Here is a 10,716-nt window from a genome sequence, read left to right on the forward strand (position 1 = left end):
GTCCATAAGGGGGATAAAGGGGAGAGCTTTCTGGGGCCCAGACAACTGGGGGGGCAAAAGTGGGCAAAAGGTGCCTGAAAGGTGGCAAAAATTAGTTAAAGTGATGATAAAACATGGCAACACTGGGTAAAAAGTGGCAAGACAAAGTCAAAAATGGTTAACAACTGGCATAAGGGGCCAAAAAATTGGTTAATAGTGGCAAAACATGTTGAAAGTGTCAAAAAGGTGACAAAAATGGGTTACAAGTAGCCAAAAGGGTTAAATGTTGTAAAAAGGTGGTTAAAATGGTTTAAAGGTGATTAAAAAATGGACAAAATTAGGCAAAAAAGTGGCCAAACAAAGGCAGAGTGGGTGAAAATTAGCGAGAAGGTGGCAAAAATGGGTTGAAAGTGTCAATACGTGACATTATAGGTTACAAGTTACTGAAAAGTGACAAAAAAGGGTTAAAGTTGCTAAAACATGTTAAAAAGTGATGAAAAAATGGCACAAAATGTCCAAATCATAGCAAAAGTAGGCAAAATTGTCAAAAAGGTCGCAAACATGGGTCAAATGTAGCAAAAAGTTCCGAAAGCATTGCAAAATATGGGTCAAAAGTATTTTTTTAAAAATGCAAAATTGCAAAAAAGCAGCAAAAATGGTCTAAGTTGACAAAATTAATGGCAAAATGGGTAGAAAAATGGGTTAACTTGGTTAAAAGTAGCATGAATAATGATCATTTCAACTCAATAATAGCTTGCCAAATGAGCTAACTGTTAGCCAGGATGCTAGCACCAATGCTACTGATCCAACACACACACTCGTCAATAAATCACAGCTGGGGAGGGTCCATGCTCTGGGCTTATCAGGGGTCCAGACAGATCCAGGGCACACCTAGACTGGTCTCAGGGCACACTAGTGAACCTTGAGACCGTTTGAGATCCACTGATTTAGACCAGTGATACTCAACGCGTGGCTCTTGGGCCACATGTGGCTCTTTTGTGATCATTTGTGGCTCTTTTATGTCTTAATTTGAATATTTCCCCCCAGAGAACCTTAAAAAGGTGAACTTTAACCTCACAAATTCTGCATTTTGAGTACCATTAATCAGTTTTTGTCCACTCTTGTACAGTTGTCAACCTTTATTTTTGTTCTTCATATTTCCATTGCCCTCATTTGTAACACCCCCCCCCCCCCCACCCACCCCCCCCTTGCTAATTTACATCTATTTTTACATGTTTTTAAGCCCAAGCTTGCCACTTCTTCTTTTGCCCCTTTTCACCACTCTAAGTCAGTAAAAGTGCAGTGGTGAGTCAAAAAGGAGGACTAGGTTTGGTATTGTGTTGAACCTGAGGCCCACTGACATTGACCTTTGACCTCTAAACTCTAGCTTAGATATTTGTGCTGAAATCCTTCCTAGGTTTGTGGATATTGTGTTTCACACAGATGAGAACCAGCGTGAAGACGTCCATCCTTAGCCCAGGCTTGGACTGACGTAGAGTTATAAATATAGATCAGCTCTAATATGACAGCCATCCATACGCGTGTTTCTGTGCATCCACATACAGGGTGTGCATGCGTGTCGGTGTGTGGGGCTGATCCTGCTGAAGTGGTGAGTCATGCACGGATACAGGAGGACTGGATGTATGGCGTAGGTACAGTATATTAGCCCTGGATCCTCTCCAAGCCTGTGATTCCTACCATTGACTTCAACCCAAACGCCCCCGCTGGAAATAAAAGTTGATTCTTTTCTCTTCAGAAACGCCGAGAATGGACGTCACTTTGAAAATTATCAGCCATTTTTTTCTGGATTTGTCAAATTATCATATAAATTTCAGCCAAACCTGGCATCACTGCCGTGTCTTTCTCTTTATTTTCTCTTCTTTGGGGGGGTTGACAAATGAAACGCTCAGAGCGAGCAGAAAGGAAATGGAGAGAGGAAGAGAAAGCGCTTGGCAGAGCAGCGTCCAGGCGAGAGAAAATGCAGAGAATGAGCGATTGAACCAGTGTGGGAGAGCGAGTGGGTGAGGGAGCGAGGAGGGGGGGAGAGGAAGAGGAAGAAGAAGAAGAAGGCAGAGGTGGAGGAGGTGGAGGATATATTTAGAGCTGCTCCTAATCAACTTCTCCGTCAGTTTGTGTCTGTGGGGGCGAAAGGGAGAGCCAGGAGAAGGGGAGAGAGAGGAGCCACGCAGGTTCAACTCTAAAAATCAATATGCAGCCCACTCGCTCACTGAGAGCGGAGCGAGGGAGAGAAAGTGAAAGAGAAAACAGGAAGAGGACAGGATGAACTGGAGACGGATGAGAGAGGAGTTTCGTCATCATGGACCAGAGTGTCATGTAACAGAAATAAAAAACTCAAAGTGTCAGAAGAGGAGTATTTCAAGAACAGATTTCTGGATGTTTGAGAAGAACTCAGGCTGGGGACACACACGGGGATGTTTGAATCTGAACCGATTAAAAACCTTAAAGAGCACAGGTGTAAGGATGGCTGCAGTCAGTTTCTAACACTGAATCAGCGGGGAAGGGTTGGTGCGAGCACGGCGACTTCAACTACATGCAAGTGGCTAAAACAGGCGCTGTTAAAGGACCGGATGTTTCACCTTTTTATGGATATAATAAACCAATCGTGGTCAATATAATCTGGCCTTAATGACAAAAAAGGTCTTTAATATCAAAGTGAAAACAGATTCCTATAAAGTTATGTCAAATAAGTAAAAATCTGCCATGTAAAAGGAGTGACTGCATAAATATTCAGCCTTCTAGACCAGTGGTTCTCAAACGGTGTCTAAAGGCAAAGCAAGTTTATTTCTATAGCACATTTCAGCAACAAGGCGATTCAAAGTGCTTCACACAGGTCATTGAAATACACTGACAAAGGCAAAAAGAAACACAATGAAAACATTTTAAACAAAGCATGTAAAAGGTGATTAAAAACAGCAAATAAGACCCACACAAGATAGACACACCCCTAGTGTCATTTGTCTGAACTTTATATGTATAAAATCCAAAAAAGATAAAAACACTCATAAAAGATTTTTTTTAAAACAGCAAAAAAAAAAAAAAAAAAAAGGCTACAGTGCAGAGTTGGAGCAAAAATGGAAAATTAGAAAGGTAAAAAGTTTTTAGTCAAAGGCAGTGAACAGGTGAGTCTTCAACCTTGATCTAAAAGAACCCAAACTCTCAGCAGACCTGATGTTTTCTGGGAGTTTGTTCCAGATATACGGAGCATAGAAACTGAACGCTGATCCTCCATGTTTGGTTCTGACTTTAGGGACACAGAGCAGACCTGCACCAGACCACCTGAGCGGTCTGGATGGTTCATACTGGACTAGAAGGTCTCTGATGTATTTTGGGCCTAAACCATTCAGAGCTTTATAAGCTAACAGGAGGATCTTAAAGTCTACTCTCTGAGAGACAGGGAGCCAGTGTAGAGACCTCAGACCAGGACTGATGTGGTCCACTCTCCTGGTCTTAGTGAGGACTGGAGCAGCAGCGTTCTGGATCAGCTGCAGCTGTCTGATGGACTTTTTAGGCAGACCAGTAAAGATCCTGTTCCAGTAGTCAACTGGACTGAAGATAAATGCATGGACCAGTTTTTCCAGGTCCTGCTGTGACATTAGTCCTTTAATCCTAGAAATATTCTTGAGGTGATAATACGCTGACTTTGTAATTGTTTTTATGTGGCTTTTGAAATTTAGGTCTGAATCCATGACACCGCCCAGATTTCTGGCCTGGTCTGAGGTTTTTAACTGAAGTGACTGGAGCTGCATGCTGGTTTTAAGGGAGTCCTCCTTGGGTCCAAAAACAACTACCTCAGTTTTTTCTCTGTTTAACTGGAGAACATTATGGCACATCCATTCAGTAATTTTTTCATGCATCTGCCCAGTGCTTGTATGGGGCTGTAGTCACCTGGGGACATAGAAATGTAGAGCTGTGTGTCGTCTGCATAGTTATGGTAGTTTATTTTGTTGTTTTTTATAATCTGAGCAAGTGGGAGCATGTAGATGTTAAACAGAAGAGGCCCCAGGATGGAGCCTTGAGGGACTCCACATGTAATTTCAGTCTGCTCAGATTTAAAGTTACCTACTGACACAAAATAATTTCTGCCCTTTAAGTAGAATGCAAACCAATCAAGAACTGTGCCAGACAGTCCCGCCCAGTTTTCCAGTCGGTTAGAGTTAGGTTCACTAGTGTGCCCTGAGACCAGTCTAGGTGTGCCCTGGATCTGTCTGGACCCCTGATAAGCCCAGAGAATGGACCCTCCCCAGCTGTGATTTATTGATGAGTGTGTGTGTTGATCAGTAGCATTGCTAGCATCCTGGCTAACAGTTAGCTCATTTGGCGAGCTATTATTGAGTTGAAATGATCATTATTCATGCTACTTTTAACCAAGTTAACCCATTTTTCTACCCATTTTGCCACTAATTTTGTCAGCTTAAACCATTTTTGCTGCTTTTTGGAATTTTGCAACTTTCTAAAAATACTTTTGACCCATTTTTTGGAACTTTTTGCCACATTTAACCCATGTTTGCTACTTTTTTGATGGTTTTTGCCTACTTTTGCTATGATTTGGACATTTTTTGCCAATTTTTCCAGCACTTTTTACCCTGTACCGGCCTACTTTCCATGCCCAAAACCAAACTCCGAACCTATGGAGACAGAGCTCTGGACATTTTCAAAAAACGTCTCAAGCACCACCTGTTCACCACAGCCTACAGTCTTCACTAAACCCCCCCTTACACTCATCCTACCCTCACATAGTTTGTCCATGGCTATGAGTTCCTGTAAAGCGTCCTTGAGTTTCTTGAAAGGCGCTATATAAATTACAGATATTATTATTATTATTGTTATTATTATTATTATTATTATTATTATTATATTTTAGCAACTTTAACCACTTTCCTGCCACCTGTAACCTATTTTGTCACCTTTTTGACACTTTCAACCCATTTTTGCCACCTTCTTGTCAATTTTCACCCACTTTGCCTTTGTTTGGCCACTTTTTTGCCTAATTTTTCCCATTTTTTAATCACTTTTAAACCATTTTAACCACCTTTTTACAACATTTAACCCTTTTGTCCACTTGTAACCCATTTTTGCCACCTTTTTACACTTTTAACATGTTTTGCCACTTTTAACCAATTCTTTGGCCCCTTATGCCAGTTGTTAACCATTTTTGACTTTGTCTTGTCACTTTTTACCCAATTTTTCCACGTTTTATCATCACTTTGACCAATTTTTGCCACCTTTCAGGCACCTTTTGCCCACTTTTGCCACCCCCAGTTGTCTGGGCCCCAGAACCCTGTCCCCTTTATCCCCCTCATGGGCCACCTTGACTGTTCTGTTATTTAAAAGTCTATTTGTATTGATCTGAATATGGTGTGCCTTGAGATTTTGGCATAACCTTAGGTGTGCCTTGGGCGAATAAAGTTTGAAAACTACTGGTCTAGCTGATCTTTAAGTGAATTCACAGTTTTCATAAGAGTGTCTTCTCTCTGTTGGATGCTAAATGAAACCACTCTTGTTGTTCAGTATCAGCGCTAACAAGCTTCTAAACATGGCTGAGTGAATAAATCTGCTCCAGTGTGACCCTGATGGCTCCCCTATCCAATAAACACGCTCTCCCAGCCACCCACTCCAGGCTTGAAGGCTGCAGCTCGGTTTCTGATAGATCCTCGATGACCTTTGATTTCTTTTATTCAATCAAAAAGCCATCCTTCATTAAGAAATCTTTTTGATATTGTTTTTAGAGCCAGCTGGATGAATGTTTGCTGGACTTTAAATGAAAGCCCATTTCAAGGGTTCATCAAGTGTTTGGCAGCATTTCTTTAGATTCCTATGAAGCCCTGCTCGTCCGTGTGTGTGTGGATATTGATAGATTTGACTTCAGGTCAATGCTGTGTGGGCTATAATGAAGCCGAGATGCAGGAATGATTGCAGAGAGAGCGTTTAATGCATGAGGAGGCGGAGGAGGGGAAGAGCTCGTATACAGTAGCCTCTTTTAGAACCGCCGTCTTTAGCCCCCCCCCACCCCCCCCGGCTCAACAATCTCTCATTAGCAGCTGATCGATCCCCTCCCCGTGTAGCCCACACAGAGAGAAAACACAATTAGAGCATTGACCAAACGATTGTGTGAACCGGTGCTCGATAGGTGATGATCACCTGAGAGCGGCAGCAGAGCGGGCTGTGAGGGAGTCATCGGGTGAGTTTGGGGTGAGGGAACGCTGAGGGCAAACTGTAGAGAAAGTGAGAGGAGGAAGTTGGAGGGCAACAGAGGATTAGACCGCCACGGAGTGAAGTCTGAGATGGCGTCCCTCAGCTCTCTTTGGCCAAGAAATGACAACCGTTTGAGTCGGATTTCAACACCATGCTCTGGTGATCGCTGCAAACCCAGAACTATGAACTGCATGAATGAAAATACAAGTAATCAAGTATTTTTCATTCTTATTATTATCCAAAATAAAGCCTGCAATACATACTGCATGACATAATTCAAATTTAGAATCAAAGTTATAAATGTACACACATCCAAACGTGTTTTCATGAAATGTCAGGACATGTGACAAAAATGTGAAAAATGGGTACACACCTTTCCTGGGGTCTCAGAGGCCAGAGAATCATTGGTTTTCTCCCCGATACTCCCAGGAACACACTCATCGATTGAGTTTTAGCCTAGAGCTATATTTTGGTCAAACCTGAATTTAATGCTACTTTTGAGGACCACAACATAACACACAGTAAAAAATGTACTCATTCGTCATGAAAACAAGTGACCCCCCCCCCCCAGGGGTGAGGGAGGGAGTCAAATGGGACAGTGCCATCTAGTAGAAATAGCATGTTTTTTCTCCAAATATGGTCAAAATGATGCCATTGGGTGGAGAGCACTAAAAATGATCACTTTCAAGGTCAAAGGCCAGGCTGACACCCAGATATAAAAAAATGTATGTATTATGCTTTCATGGCAGGGTGATCAAAAATTACAGTTTGAATGGGTTTCAATGGCGCGTTTTACGCACTAAAGGTCCTAAGTGTGAGTATTTGTCACTGCATAAAATATAATAATGCATGAAAATCAATGTTGCTCCTAATCATGGACATATCCCAGGCTGTAATAATCCAAAACAAAAAAATCTACTTTGCATATAGTATATTTAAAATACTGCATATTTTCCTTTTTTACCATCTGAAAACATGATGCCATCATAACAAATATCTGGTATTTAAAGGGTCAAATCTTTAAAAATTCAAGAATATTCTATATGAATATTTATGTCAGATGTAGCTGAATAAAATGAGCTCCATGAAAGTAGAGTAAAATATAAATGAATTATGTTTTTAACAGTGACAATATAAGGAGCACGTATTATGCACTAAAGGTCCTCAGTGTAACAAATATTTGAACGGTCCCAGAGGGTTAAACATGCAGTCTTCTCCATGGTTGTGGTTGTGTGAACTGAACCAGAGTGAGAGAATGAAGAAAATGTAGCGTTTTATGAGCTTTAAGCTTCAATCATCATGATTAAAGTTTGGTAAAAGATTAGAATTCATTCAAATGAAAGAATGGAAAACAAGAAATGCCGATCAAATTCCCAAGTGTCTAAAGATTCCTCGGTCATGCATGTCCAGCGTCATCCAGCAGTGCATCAGCTGAGGACACAGGGAGCCTGTTTCTCTGATGTATTGTTATTTATTGAAGCAGAGCTGTTAGCATGGCTCTGCACTCTTAGCCGTGTTAAACATCAATTCATCATGCAGTTAAAGCCCATCTGAGTGGGTGAAATTACTGAGAACGTTTCACACCACGGTTGACACGGGCGACCCCGGCCTCTCTAATGGAAATGTTATTGCTACTTCCTCAAAATTAAGACCACATTTCCCAGAAAGCCCGTCTCCTCCAGATAGCTTGGCGTGGCGCTCCTCAGCGCCTTAAATCTCTGAATTTAATATCTTATATCCACTTTAATTTTCCAAAGCAGAGGACGCGGTATTTAAATAACCCTCGCTCATAAACAACTTAAATCTGAGGAGCGTTTATAGCTTTCTTTGGTCTTTAGAGGATTTCATTAAGTCGTTAGAGGAACTACTTTTCATGCCAATTAAAGCTTATTTAAGTGGTTCTGTGGATTCAGGAAATGTTAATGCCTTTTTGTTTGATTTGTTGATGCTTATGTTCTTATGATTGAGTTTGGCATTTGTTAACTAGCCCCCCCCAAACCTCGTCTTTATCACTAATGCACCGCCTTTGTCCATGACAGCTTTGAATGGAGACTTTTAAAGGCCAGAACCTGAACTCTGGTTCCTTTTCATCAGTTTTCTTTAACATGGATAAACAGTTTTTAAAAAAGGAAGTGTTGCAGCTGGAATAAAGAGAACTAAAGTCGGACCAGACACTCAACAGGTGGTTCTAAACAGGCGGGTAGAGACTCAAAAGATGGTCGTGAATGTGCTCCAGGGAAAACGTGGCAAAAGTCTATGATGTACAGAGGCCCTAAGACACTGATCATCAACTGGAGGCCCGAGGGCCAAATCAGGCCCTCCAAAGCTTCCTGTCTGGCCCCCAGAAGATCATTAAATTCAGAAAAGGAAGAAAAGGAGATGTTGTAACCCTTAGATGCATGACCTACCAATACCTCTCTTTGATAAAACTGCATTGCACTAATCAACTATCTTATACCGTCTTATCCCCCTCATGTAAATCTGCGCGTATTCTTGATACTCTGATCAGGTCTAGTAGCATCCTTGCACCCTTTGCCCATCTTGCAACCATACAACCAATGCACATAGACCTGTATATACTGGGCATATCACCAACATAGGCTTGTACATATCTAAATCTTCATTTTTAAACTTTTGCCAGTGTATTTATTTTGGTATTTAATGTTTAATTCCTGTAAATTCAGAGCAAAGCTAACCCGAGTCTTATTCCATGTTGCGTAGCTATATTGGGCTAATAAAGCTAATTCTGATTCCGATGTGGCCCACTGTAATTTCTATGTAATTTCTGGCATCTCGAGATTAAATTGAGGTTGAATGTAGTCGCAGGTCAAATTTGCAAAGTGAGTTTAAAAAAAAACAAAAAAAGCAATAAGGTCTGTTACAGAATCATTCAGCCCTATGACCAGCGTCAACACATTAACTCACCATTGTTTTCAGTACGATTACATTTGATGGCCATCACTGACCACTCAGAGGTATATCCTTATCTATAACCCTATGATCCACCTGCTTCCCTAATGTCTGTGTGATTTTATTCATGTGAAAAGAGCTGGAAGTCTTGAGTGAGTCCATCTTGAAATAGGGCAAAAGAGTTTGCAGGTATGACAGGAGACTTATTAATTTTTATTTGTTTAACCCTAATTTAATCTGGAGTGTTCCCACTGAGATACACACACACTCTTTTACAGGAGAGTTCTGGCCATGACAGCAGCATGAGCAGCTCCACACATATGACAACAGAACATACAGCAAGGTTAAATCGAGCAGTCAGCAGCTTTCTGCAGAAGAAAACATGCATACACTGGTTCAATATTCTCTATTTCTGACTTTAAAGCCTCCTAAACTAAAACAACACTCAAGTTCAAGATGACCCTGTTCCTCAGACCAAGATGATGGAGCAAAAACATTAAAAGCTTTGACCAAAGACAGAGCAAGTTTGAGAAATCTCAAACATGATGAATCCATGAGAACGGCTAGCAAGAGTTCTGGAGTCAGTAAAGAACAGAGAAAAGACGGTAATTCATGCAGAAAAATACCAACGTTCCATCCTTCTATTACACAAGGAAGACCAACCAACTCTCTTACAAAATACAACGATGGGTGCTAAACCCAGACCAGAGACAAGAGTGGAGTGAAGGTGTTGAAGAACTGATCAGGTTCTAGATGTCTGACAGATGACTTTCTGCTCTGAGCCTCAGGATCAGCTGATGTGTTGTTTGTTTGCCTTTCCAGATGTTAGAGCTGTCCACGCCATGGGCACTAATCCAACCCCATACCATCAGAGATGCAGGCTTTAGACCTGAGCCAGGAGAACAATCTGGATGCTCCCTCTCCTCTTTAGTCCACAGGACATGGCGTCTGTGCTTTCCTCTGACCACAGAACAGTTTTCCATGTTTCCTCTAACCACAGAACAGTTTTCCTCTGACCACAGAACAGTTTTCCATGTTTCCTCTGACCACAGAACAGTTTTCCTCTGACCACAGAACAGTTTTCCATGTTTCCTCAGTCCATGTTAAATGAGCTCTGGTCCAGAGAAGACGGCGGTGTTTCTAGATCCTGTTCACATATGGCTTCCTCTCTCCATGATCCAGATTTAACTGTCATTGGTGGATGGCACGGCCAACTGTGTTGGCAAATGATGATTCCTGGAATTGGGGTTTCATAAGTCAGAATCCAACCCTCTTCTCCATTTCTTTCTGACGGTGCCTGGGGACTATGTTGAATCTCAAAGAAGCTTTTCTAAACAAATGCATCAAAAACCAGGCTAAAAATATCATTGGATGATAATAATTGGTTGTGTCCTGTTGCTGGTGTCCTTGCTGGTGGATAAATGTGCTGGAGTGCAGCCAGCCTTGGTCTGTCACTTCTTCCACCGGCTGCCACAGTGAGAATCTCTCAAAGTTCCTATATTTAGTCTCTCTCTAAAGCTCTGAATCACGGTACAAAGTGGACCCAAATGTTGCCTCAGCTCTGGGATCATGTTGTTTTTTTGCATTGAATCTTGTGTTTTGTAACTTTGCATA

This window comes from Cheilinus undulatus, linkage group 23 (genome assembly GCF_018320785.1).
Source record: "Cheilinus undulatus linkage group 23, ASM1832078v1, whole genome shotgun sequence".
NCBI classification, from domain to species: domain Eukaryota; kingdom Metazoa; phylum Chordata; class Actinopteri; order Labriformes; family Labridae; genus Cheilinus; species Cheilinus undulatus.